A 12,408-nucleotide genomic window follows, 5' to 3' on the forward strand; every position below is an offset into this window, starting at 1 on the left:
ACCATAACTTGTGGCAAAAGTCATAATTGTGTATCACTCTCTCTTTCTCAGTCTTGCTATCTCTCACTGACACATAGAAGTGTAGAAAATAGGTACATGAGTAGGCCATTCGGCTCTTCGAGCCAGCACTACCATTCAACATGATCATGGCTGATCATCCAAAATCAGTACCTTGCTCCTGCTTTTTCCCCATATCTCTTGATCCCTTTAGCCTAAACTCTCTCTTGAAAACATCCAGTGAATTGGCCTCCTCTGCCTTCTGTGGCAGAGAATTACACAGGTTTACAACTCTCCTCATCTCAGTCCTAAATTGCTTACCCCTTATTCTTAAACCCTGATCCCTGGTTCTGGACTCCCCCAACATGGGGAACATTTTCCCTGCATCTAGCCTGTCCAATCCCCGATGAATTATGTATATGTTTCTATTAGATCAGTTTTCAAAATATATCAGGAATGTTATCTGAAAAAATATTTTAAATCTTCCCTCCGGTTTGTTTCCAATATCTTTCAAAAAACAATTGAATAGGAGCTAAAAACTACAGAACAATATGTAATCATCTGGCTGAAGTACTGAGAATGTTTACATACACCACCCAGTCTCAAAATATACGATTTGCATGCAGCTAAGGGCAGCACAGTGGTGCAGGTGGTTGAGCTGTTGCCTCACAGAGCCCAAAACCTTGGTTCGATCCTGACCTTAGCTGCTGTCTATATGGAGTTTGCACGTTCTTCTTATGACTGCTTAGGGTTTCCTTCGGGTGCTCCGTTTCTCTCCCAACATGCCAAAGACGTGCGGGTTTGCAGGTTAATTGGCCTCTGTAAATTGTTCAGATGTGTAGGGAGCGGATGCGAAAGTATGATAACATAGAACTAGTGTGAATGGGCAATTGATGGTCGGCACTGACTCGGTGGGCTGAATGGCCTGTCGCCATGCTGTATATCTGAACTAAACTAAACTAGAGAATGATACATCTGAACAAAAATATCAAGCTATTGGGAAGGATGATGCCATTAAATTTTTTAAAAAGTGTTTACAGAGAAACTATGAACAAACACAGCCACAATTAATTAAAATAGCACAAAAAAAATAATTTAGAAAACATCGAGTGATCTATATGGATAAGTGGATCATGTAGTTAGTTATATTACAGAGAGCTATTACGTGTTAATGATCAGTTTAATACTGGAAATCCTATCACAGCGCCACCTACAGCAAAGACAAACAGGTAGGCTTTACAGTCAAGACCAAATATTTTCACATTTGAATTCTCATGGCAAATCTTTATACAAAACAGCTTTCAACAGAATATGTGACCAAAGGATGAATTACTGAATCAACAACAAATTCAGCTCGTGAGCTTAATAGTAAGAACAAGAATCTAATGGGTCGTGGAATAAGAGGCCTAAGCAGACTATAAGTAAATAGTGAGAACCGATTTGTGAAGCTAATGTGGCATTGTAACTTGAATACAATGTTCTGAATACTATATACCATACATAGTATGTACCTGCTATATACAATGTACCTTATGTTAAGCCACAGGTGAAGAACCTTTCCAATCTGTGGAATAAGACTGAAGCCATGCTAAGGCAATAGACAATAGACAATAGGTGGAGGAGTAGGCCATTCGGCCCTTCAAGCCAGCACCGTCATTCAATGTGATCACGGCTGATCATCCACAATCAGTACCCCGTTCCTGCCTTCTCCCCATATCCCCTGACTCCGCTATCTTTAAGAGCCCTATCTAGCTCTCCCTTGAAAGTATCAAGAGAACCGGCCTCCACCACCCTCTGAGGCAGAGAATTCCACAGACTCACAACTCTATGTGTGAAAAAGTGTTTCCACATCTCCGTTCTAAATGGCTTACCCTTTACTCTTAAACTGAGGCCCCTAGTTCTGGACTCCCCCAACATCGGGAACATGTTTCCTGCCTCTAGCGTGTCCAAACCCTTTATAATCATATATGTTTCAATATGATCCCCTCTTATCCATCTAAATTCCAGAGTATACAAACCCAGCCGCTCCATTCTCTCAGCATATGACAGTCCTGCCATCCCTGTAATTAACCTTGTGAACCTACGCTACACTCCCTCAATAGCAAGAATGTCCTTCCTCATATTTGGAGACCAAAACTGCACACAATACTCTAGGTGTGGTCTCACTAGGGCCCTGTACAACTGCAGAAGGACCACTTTGCTCCTATAGTCAACTCCTCTTGTTATGAAGGCTAACATGCCATTCGCTTTCTTCACTGCCTGCTGTACCTGCATGCTTGTATGTTGGGTCTTAAGAGTTGAAGAAGAATCTAGACCCGAAACGTTACCTATTCCTTCTCTCCAGAGATGCTGCCTGAATGGCTGAGTTACTCCAGGACTTTGTATCTATCTAAGAGTTGGAAGGTCTGATAACGTAATCCAATGTACTTGAAACACATGCAAGTGGGGCCTGATTAGTTAGTATACATTTACTCCCTCAAATTCTCAGCAAGTCAGAAGCTAAGTTAAAGAAACACAATTCTATCACCTTTTATTGACCAGGATGATTACAATCTGGGCACCACAATAGCCCTTAAGTCTAATGCACTGAATATATGAAAGTGTGGATACCAACTGTAATCATCAACAGAGTCAGCTGTAATATTCTCCCCAGTCAAACATGCTCAGTCAAGTGATTTAATTAAGATAACTTACGCAGCTACACCAGAGACACAGATTTGATCCTGATCTCAGGTGCTGACTGTGTGGAGTTTGCATGTTCTCCCTATGACAGCGAAGGATTCCTCCGACATCACAAAGTCATGTGAGTCGATAGATTAATTGACCTCTGTAAAATTGTCCACAAACAAAGGTGGGATAACATAAAACTAGGGTGTATGGATGGTTGATGGTCAGTATGGACTCAGTGGGCCGAAGGGCCTGTTTCCATACTGTATCTTTCACTCGTTCAACCTCTGTTCCTATCAGCAGCAGAAGGATATACGGCACCCGCTATATTTTACTCCAAACAGATGCATGTCTTTACAGGAGTGGGAAGAGATGACATTGCTGAAAAGGTAGAAGTCAATTCCTTAAATCAAATATATCACAAAATAACTTTTGCTTCAAAGTTAAGGAATGCAATAATGGAGCCATGGATAAAAATAGATGCATCTTTTGGAAGGGTGTGCAACGTTCTACGCTGGTTTCTTTGTAAATATTAATCTAGAAGTAAACATACTTCCACCCAACAGGCTCTGAAGTAATTCAAGCAACTTTTTGTTTATTTCCTTCTGACTTCAGTTCACCATCCACTTGTTTACCAATGACTGTAATAGCATTGAATGATTTCTATATCAAGTAAGTAGTTGGTTTTAAAACATATTGGTAAGTGTAAATAATCAATTTTTTATGCATTTTAGCAATTGCCAGCCATTTCAAACATAACTAAGATTAACAATAACATGCTGCACCAGCGAGTAACAGGTATGGTATTGGATAAAATACACTATTTTTTAAATTCTCAATTTAAGGGTCTGATAATCTTGAGGGTGCCAAGTATGACAATGACTTGAGAGTGTAAACCAACCATAGACAGAATGACTAATAACTACCAGATCAAATGAGAGATAGTGTCAGAGGTTATGGGGAGAAGGCAGGAGAATTGCATTGAGAGGGAAAGATAAATCAGCCATGATTGAATGGCGGAGCAGACGTTGGGCCGAATGGCCTAAAATTGCTCTTATAATGTATTAACTTATTGTGGATCAAGCCTCACATTGGACTAAACAATGTGTTAAATCCAGCGGCTTTTCTTTAAAATTACCATGGACAAAATAGTGAAATTACAAAAAAGATCCTCCATGGTTCACTGAGAAATGTACTGAATGTAGTCTATGGATGAGCCATGCAGATAGAAACCACAAAATGTGGTTCCTACCATAAGCTGACAAATCTTCTCAATAAGAGGAGCACCCCAATCATCCTTATTGCTGTAGATGAAAATGGGAATGTAGGTGGGGGGGGGGGGGGGGGGGGGGGGGGGGGGGAGAATGACTAAGTCACAATGATAATCAGCATCTAGAATCTGAATATGCAGGTTTTTTAGGAAGAACAAGATCACTTTGGATGCAAAGTCTTCCCCATAATTGAAAAGCGATACAATTCCACTACAGAGAAACAGATACTTGGAAGAGCTTCCACAAGTGACATCCTCCCAGGCATAAGCAGAGAACCGGAGAGGGGTGAAATTGTGTTAAGATCTTATCTCTCAATGGCTGGTGATACTCCTGTCAACTACTAAATAAAAAAGGAAAACTGTAAATTGAAATGTGATTTGACCTATGTGTAAAAATAGTAAAGAGGAAAATCCCTGATAAAAGCAACATACTAAATGACCGTGGAGGAAGTAACTGCAGATGCTGGTCTATGTCGAAGATAGACACAAAATGCGAGAGTAACTCAGCGGGACAGGCAGCATCTCTGGAGCAAAGGAATGGGTGATGTTTCGGGTCAAGAAGGAGGGTCTCGATCTGAAACGTCCCCCATTCCTTCTCTCCAGAAACGGTGTCTGTCCCGCTGAGTTACTCCAACATTTTGTGTCTGTCTTCATACTAAATAACAGTTTGATTTCTTCATAACAGGAGAAGATTCAGAATATTGAACATATTAATATCCTATCTTTTTTATAACTAACAACCCAATCCATTGTGGCTTTATTTATTATTGGATCAATATAGATCTCTTTAACTTCTACATGGGCAAAAGGATGCAATTGTGTGAAGTGATATATACACATGCATTAGTTTGGAATCATTCTCCATAACAAATATTAAAAACTTGCTTTCATCATGGAACAGTCTTCATATCTATTGGCATGAGATCTTTATATGGCAAAAATGTTTGTGTGTTTTCTCAGCTAGTTGATTAATATGTCATAAATCTTGGAGTCTGGCCTGTCAAATGAAAAACAGGATTACATCCAAAGCTGTCAAGATTAGGAAAACTTATCTTGTTCAGCTGGAACAGCATCGTTGTTAGATTCATATCAAATCTTGCAGAGTTATCTCATATTTCAGAAAAAATGTTTCAATTTCTTCTAAAAGTTTTTTTTCGATGAACACTGAAAACATGTTAACACTTTCAAAACATTGTCGTCTTAGTTTACTCAAGAACATGCACATTAAGATAGCAGTAAAACGTATTTAATATTTTAATACCAGTGGAAAGTACGAAACATGTTTGCACCATAATCTGTTCAATTTTTGGATGCCGAACAAACCAAAATATGTCTATCTGAAATTCATTGTTTGTGGCTTTGGGATGTCAACTTGCTGAATTCCTCCCAATTAAACTAATGTTTCAGTGCAAAAGCTCTCCGGATATCTTACCATCTTATTTAGATGCCAATTCTCAAATCAACATTGTTCCTACTGGGATTTCTGAATACACCCATCTTAGCATATATTAAATGTATATGTATTAAGCAGGTACAATGAAGGTGTAGGAGGACACAAGGCTAAATGCAGAAGGACTCTGTGGTGCTCCCACCTTTAATGAAATCAGATTTTAACAACTCTTTTTTGTTAAATACAGCTGGTGTCAGGAGGATGCATCCAACTCATAAAGCACAGCAATGACAATGTACAGTGGCAGTAATACAAGGACATAGTTCATCATGACATTTCTAGCTATTCCCAACTGATTAGGGTCATTATGCTGGAGGTCTGATTTATGTTGTCATTTCCTCTCACCGATCCTGCATCAATGAATCTTAATGAATTGGTAAATAAGGGTGAAGATTACACTCCATGACACAGAAACATTCCTCATTCTCAACATCAAGATTTATGTAGCCAATTAGTGACTAACAGAGAAAATTGGTTGCCAGAAAAATCATATTCTTTGTGGTACAACAAATAAAAGTCGTCCCCCCCCCCCCCTCCCCTTCTAGAGGACATGGATACAAAACAAGTTCATAAAATAAACCATTTTCCTTGCATGCGTACTTGAGAAAGAAATGAAAAAGAATATGAAAATGATTTTATGTAAAGTGCTGGACCCTTTTCCGTTCCGATGCCAGGATGTTTTAAGGACAAGACATCTCTGGATGTTTTTTTTGTAAAAATTCTCAAAATAATCACTTAATATACAATGAATTCCTTTATCTGTTACATATTGTATGTAGCTTTAGTTAGCGATGCACGCTCTTCACATCAAACAGCCATCACCACTACTAGAAAGTGGGCTCATCAGAGAGCAACTCAAAAGGCACTGTGTGAAAAGAAGTGGAAAATTAAAGCTGAAGCCGTCTAGGAAGGGTTTAATTTACTGGCGTGTACAGTATGCAAATGAGATTACACAGCTTAACTGCATCATTTATGTCCATAATAACAGCATCATCATTACAGGGCTCAAATTAAATTACACCATAATTAGCATATCAAAGTGATTGGTTAAAGTTTAAAACAAATACCCAATTTTGTTAATGAACAGCTGTAATTGTCATGTACACTCCAATGAAAACACCCTAAACAAATATATGTTTAAGAATCGGGTTTTTTATAAAAGATTCTGATGCTGAAGAAGCCACGGAATCAAAATTGAAACAGTAAATTACCAAAAGGCTGATGATACAAAATTTAAAGATGTAGCTTTTCATTTTATTCACTAAAGAACCCATTAAACCATAAGCTCTGGAGAACTATGTAAATTATCTGCCTTTCAAGGTAGGGCTGGGGCAAATCCACTCCATCAACTAATGATGGACCTCATTACATGCAGAGAGTATTCATAATGAGGAAGCAGCCGCCCGCCATTCCACATTCTAACATAAATCCCTATGAAATGTTAATATCTCACTTCTAATTAGAGACTACCGAGTCAAAATGTGCTTTCATGGGTAATAAGTAGCAAAATAAATTTATGTTTTAATAGCACATTGCAAAAGAACCTCACATGTGGTTATTTTATTTAAAATATAAGAACACTTGCAGTTTTTTTGGCTCATCGCTGCTTTTAGTGACTGCAAATGCAATCAGCTAATAGAAATGAAATTGTTTTCTCGAGGTAATGAACACAAATCTCACTGTCCAAATCTTCAGAATGGGTGTCAGAAACTAGCTCCCATGCATTAAAGCTGCACTGGTACAATCACATGGAATGGACAATGAACATAAACAGAGAAACCAGAAACAGCATAACTGCACCACAAAACATTTCTTTCTATGAGCAAATCGTATCTACTTAAAATAATTGTACTTTAATTAATACACAGCTGCAGCAATACAAATATTAGACCCATTTGAACTACAAACAACTTTTTTAAATAAAGAAATTTGGCCAAGCAGCCGCATCCTTCCATTTTTACAGTTTACTAAAACATTAATTAATTTAGTATTAAGGCTCATTCCAAACGGAATGGCAATTCCTTGCAGTCGTCAAACACTGTAATTAAAGGAGAAACATTGCACTCTGCATTGCTGATTATCATGGCTGCAAGCTGTTCGGTGAAAAACACAAGCACCACAGAACAACCTTTATCACATCCCTGTATGTAAACAATCAACATGAAGGAACACTACTTTGCAGAACAGCTGCTCAAATTTATATTGATGTTTACGATCAAGATCCAAGTCCAGCACAGTTTAGCAGGAACACATCTTGAAATCACAAACTTCTATCTCCTTCAGAAAGCCACAAGTCCCACTACACACATGAACTATTTTCTGCTGCATCAAAAGTTTGTGCTTCGTTCAGTACTGTTCGTCCCCCCCCTAAATTAACAATGCAGACAATGAATAAGGAATTTCACAATACATTACTTTCTCCCTTTTAAAAACACTTATTCCCTTGCACTGATTCAAGCCCCTAGCAGCCAATTTCTCCTTCTAGCCACTCGCAGTCTAGGTCAACCAGGAAGACAATCCCCCAAAAAGCACTTGTCCCTCCCACGGTGTCCCATTGTGGAACAACCTACCTTTTGTGTTTGAGCGCCAGAGATAAGTTGCGAGGTCTGTCTCTCAGCAACATGAGGATTTGGGAGGAGGAGGAGGAGGAGGAGGAGGAGGAGGAGGAGGGGGAGAAAAACAAACGGATGTGAGCTGTCAGCTGAGTTTCAGCCAGATAAGAGATGGGCACAAAAATAATAAAACTCTGCAACAGTCATCGCCAACACAACCAAGTATTCACAGCACTGCTGACATGAGACTGAGCGCACCTCAGCCCAGTCACGTTCAGAACGGATGGCATCTTTCTTCTCCCCCCCCCCCAACACACACACACAATTGGTAATTAACACAAAACGCTCCGCTCTGATTGTTTTTGCGACTGTGGACAGTGATACACAAAATCAGTATTTAATCACTGGGATATATATATGTCTTTAGTGAGTAACATGAAGGGGTGACAGGGGTTCAGGCCTAAATCAGCATGCTTACCTTAATGTTCCTAATAAACGGAGCCTTCAAACACTACTCCTGATAGCTCAACTGGAGGTGTAAGCTGAGCTCCATCTCAAGGAAGCCGGCACTCGCTGAAAGCTCTTTTGCAAGAGCAACGGAGACACAAGTGATTCACATGGCCAGACATATTAACTACAGCAGCTAGAGGGAACCGTAATGCCTGGGCAGCACGGAATAGCAAGTTTACACTTGCATTGCCCAGTGTCAGAGGGAAGAGAGTTGCTCACGATTTATTATGTGACACCTTTTCACTAGGAAGCCTCCCCCCCCCCTCTGAAATTGTACACTTTGTTTCTTATTGTCTCCCCCCGTTCCCCATTTCTGGCTCTGAAGGGCAAGACAAAACTGTTTCCTGTTTGAGAAGGGGCAGGAGGAAAAGGGTGAACTGGACCCTAGACATCTCGTCTTTACAGGGAGGTGACCGTATTAGGATGTGTTTGGTAATATAAACAATAACATCGTTGCAATGAGATGGAATTTTTTTTTCGCAGCTGATGGGTGTTAGTTTTTTCTTTTAGGTTTCCCCACTGTGTAGCTTTTTTTTCTGTGAGACACTGCTCTGTTTATGTAGGAAAATTTTGTCAACTTCGTACAACCTTTATACAAAATAAACAACAACGGAATCTAATAATGCTTTACTGTTGTAACAGTCAACACTAAAATATAGCAGAGAGTACTTTGATTGTTCAGTGGAATAGTGCTCAAAACAAAATAGTAGTCTAATGAATTCATTATCTCCCCCCCACCCCCAACTTGACACAATATAAACAAACACAAAACATACACACATACATTCAGGGAAATCAAGGTTAGGGTTTCGAGAAAATGCTGTACATAAACTACTCTGTAAGTCATTTTAAGTTAAAGCATGACATATCAGAATCAATAAATCAGGGTAACAAGTATCAGTTCACAAGTTCAAATGGCCAACTCGGCATTCTGCCGCTCAACCAGTAATACCTTGAGTCTATTTTTCCTTTCTTTTGTAGGCAAGTTCAGGTTTGCAACCAAAAACAAAATCATTGTTTCATTAGGTTTTGAAAAGATTTGTTTTTGACACATGTAGTGCAGGATGCTTCAGCCTTTACAGCTGGCTGTGTAACAGCGAGCAGAAAGTATTAAGCCAACAAGACGAGAAGAGTGAGACAGCTAGATACTGCATTCCAAAATTAAGGCTTTAAGTATAAACAGTGAATCATGTCAAGCTGTGCTTTGTTGCGCCATTTAGATTCTCATAAAAGGCAATTTTTGTAAGCTAATAAACAATACAACACAATTCCAATTTCCAGTCTGTTTGGATAAGCATCACACAGCAGCTAGATTTCTATATTTCATTAAATGTAGCACAGCTTGCATTGAGATATTATGAAACAATACATGTGTCTTTCCGTCTAAAATTAATAGTTTCTTTCCAAGCATATTTCACGCTCAACTGGTGTAACTGAAGTTCAAAAAGTACAACGCAGCCAACTTCCTTGTTTAAAAAAAAATACAATTTAAATCGTAATTTTATTACATAGCATGCTGCACCATGCTCTGAAAAACCCATGTGTTTTAAATACGAAAGATATTTTACATTAATGTTTAGAAACAAATTGGGAATCCTAGCCAAGTAAAATCCACATATCTTTAAAAATGTCAATTCCTTTCCTCTGAGTCAGCAACACATACAAAGTCCACTCTGAGGAAGGGTCTCGACCCGAAACGTCACCTTCCTTCTCTCCAGAGATGCTGCCTGTCCCGCTGAGTTACTCCAGCATTTTATGTCTATCTTCGGTGTAAACCAGCATCTGCAGTTCCATCCTACACTTAGTATAATTAAGCTACTCAGGATCCTAACTCCATCTTGGGAAACAATACCTCTTCACATTCACCCTCTCACAATTCCCATGGATTTTGAAACCCTGTCAATAAAAATCTAATGGAACCGTAGCTAAAATGGCACCAAACTGGCGACTGTACACAGTCTCAGTGTACCACCACTCTACTCTTGTACTGTATCTGCAATGCTTATCTAATATGCATCTAAGTGTTTATGTGTAGTGATACCTGTATGGAACTGTATCCAAAAATGAATTACACTGTACCTCGGTACATCTGACAAATAAACTACCACACCAAAGTATTGGGATAACGTGCTGGAGCTGTGGTACTGACAACAACAAAAATCCAACAGAGAAGAAATCCTAAAGTTGTTTCTATTTCCTGCAATCATTCTGAAGCAATGTAACATTCTGTGTGTTCTCTTACTCTTAACGCAGGGGCCTTGGGGCTGTTTAGCTTGTCACTATGTTTAACTACTGCTCTGGAGCTACCGAAGTACATTACCGGTAGTTACAGCTCATGAAAAATACAGTGACAAAACTGCTAGTGGCAGAAACATTAAACTCTCTTGTTAGCCACCAACCCCATGTGGCACTTTAGCACCAGCAAGTTGTTTATTATGTTATCTGCCAAGCATAGGGATTAAAATAGTTTTTTTTTTTGAAGAATCAAAAGTATTATAAATGCATGGAATAAACCAGGTAGCACAATTCATTCTACCTATCTTAGTCTGACAGCATTCACATCTTTTCCCCGGTGTTTGGTTTTGCTCTCACATCTTGCACTTTTTAAAAAAATTAATAGATCATCAATTTATTCCTAATGTTCTAATCTGGCAAGGTCGGATGGACAGTAGCACTAATGGGTGCCTACATCACAGGCTTCTGCAGTGACTCCTTGATGGTTACATCACCGTTGCTATGGCACTTAACTGACTATTAATTTCTGACAAAAGGTGATTATGAAACAGACAGCTGAATTCCAAGTAGATGGCTCAGCACAGCTAGAGGGTATAACATTTAAAATAAAAAAAAGGACTCCACAGGTTTTCCAATTATTTTAAAACATTTCTTTGTGAATAATTATGCGTGTTTTGCATATATGCATTAGTACTTTTTTTTTTAAATCCTTCCGCGCCATAGTTTATATAACTAAATGTGCAGAATTTTACTCATTAAAACAAGCATTGTAAATTCCACACAAGGATTCTCCTTTGAAGAACAAAATCTTGGGTTTACCTTCTTTTGAATAGGATTTGCTTATTTAAAGCAATCTTCTGTATGTCCCTTTTTGTAATCAGTCTTCTTACCCTGGAGACGAAAAAAATGATACATTCTCATTTGATGTTTGATGGGGGTTACCCTGTATCAGCATTTTGATGTACAGTGGGTAAATGGGCAATGTACAAATAAAACTAAAACTAAAACTAAATGCTTTCAATTATTACTTGATGCTTAAACACTCGAGAGAGAAAAGTTAATAGAAACAATGAAGTCAGAGGCTGACAGCTTATCAGTGTCAGCTAGTGCCATGTATTCATATAGCATGTCCAAGCTGGCGTGTGTGAATGTGCATGTGTGTGTGTACATGTGTGTGTGTGTGTGTGTGTATGCGCGTGTGTTTGTGTGTGTATGCGCGTGTGTCTGTGTGTGTATGCGCATGTGTCTGTGTGTGTATGCGCGTGTGTCTGTGTGTGTATGCGCGTGTGTCTGTGTGTGTATGCGCATGTGTGTGTGTGTGTGCGTGTCTGTGTGTGTGTGTGTGTGTGTAAGTGAATGTGTGTGTGAATGTGCATGTGTGTGTGTGTACATGTGTGTGTGTGTGTATGCGCGCGCGCGTGTGTGTCTGTGTGTGTGTGTATGTATGTGTATGCGCATGTGTGTGTGCATGTCTGTGTGTGTGTGTGTGTGTAAATGCATGTGTGTGTGAATGTGCATGTGTGTGTGTGTACATGTGTCTGTGTGTGTGTATGCGCGCGCGCGTGTGTGTGTGTGTGTGTGTGTGTGTGTGTGTGTGTGTGTGTGTGTGTGCATGTGTGTGTATGCGCATGTGTGTGTGTGTGTGTGTGTGTGTATGTGTAAGTGCATGTGTGTGTGTATGCACATGCACACATGTGCAGCCCAGCAGATGAGATATTTTTCATACG

At 39.3% G+C, this 12,408-nt stretch overlaps 1 protein-coding gene across 9 annotated transcripts in view; it reads right to left on the bottom strand.

The window, feature by feature from the left end:
* The window catches only part of foxp1 (forkhead box P1), a 486,565-nt gene that overhangs the window by 283,777 nt on the left and 190,380 nt on the right, over nucleotides 1–12,408 (bottom strand). For 7 of the 9 annotated variants that reach the window (XM_033036706.1, XM_033036702.1, XM_033036701.1 and 4 more), the window contains one exon: nucleotides 11,501–11,572. The exons of 1 other annotated variant lie outside the window; for it this stretch is intronic. The gene's annotated coding sequence lies outside the window, so the exon portion shown is untranslated. Of the gene's footprint in view, nucleotides 1–8,414; nucleotides 8,569–11,500; nucleotides 11,573–12,408 lie in introns of those variants that run through there. One more of the 9 variants, XM_033036707.1, reaches the window with a different exon arrangement.

Source organism: Amblyraja radiata, chromosome 18, assembly GCF_010909765.2.
Source record: "Amblyraja radiata isolate CabotCenter1 chromosome 18, sAmbRad1.1.pri, whole genome shotgun sequence".
NCBI lineage: Eukaryota > Metazoa > Chordata > Chondrichthyes > Rajiformes > Rajidae > Amblyraja > Amblyraja radiata.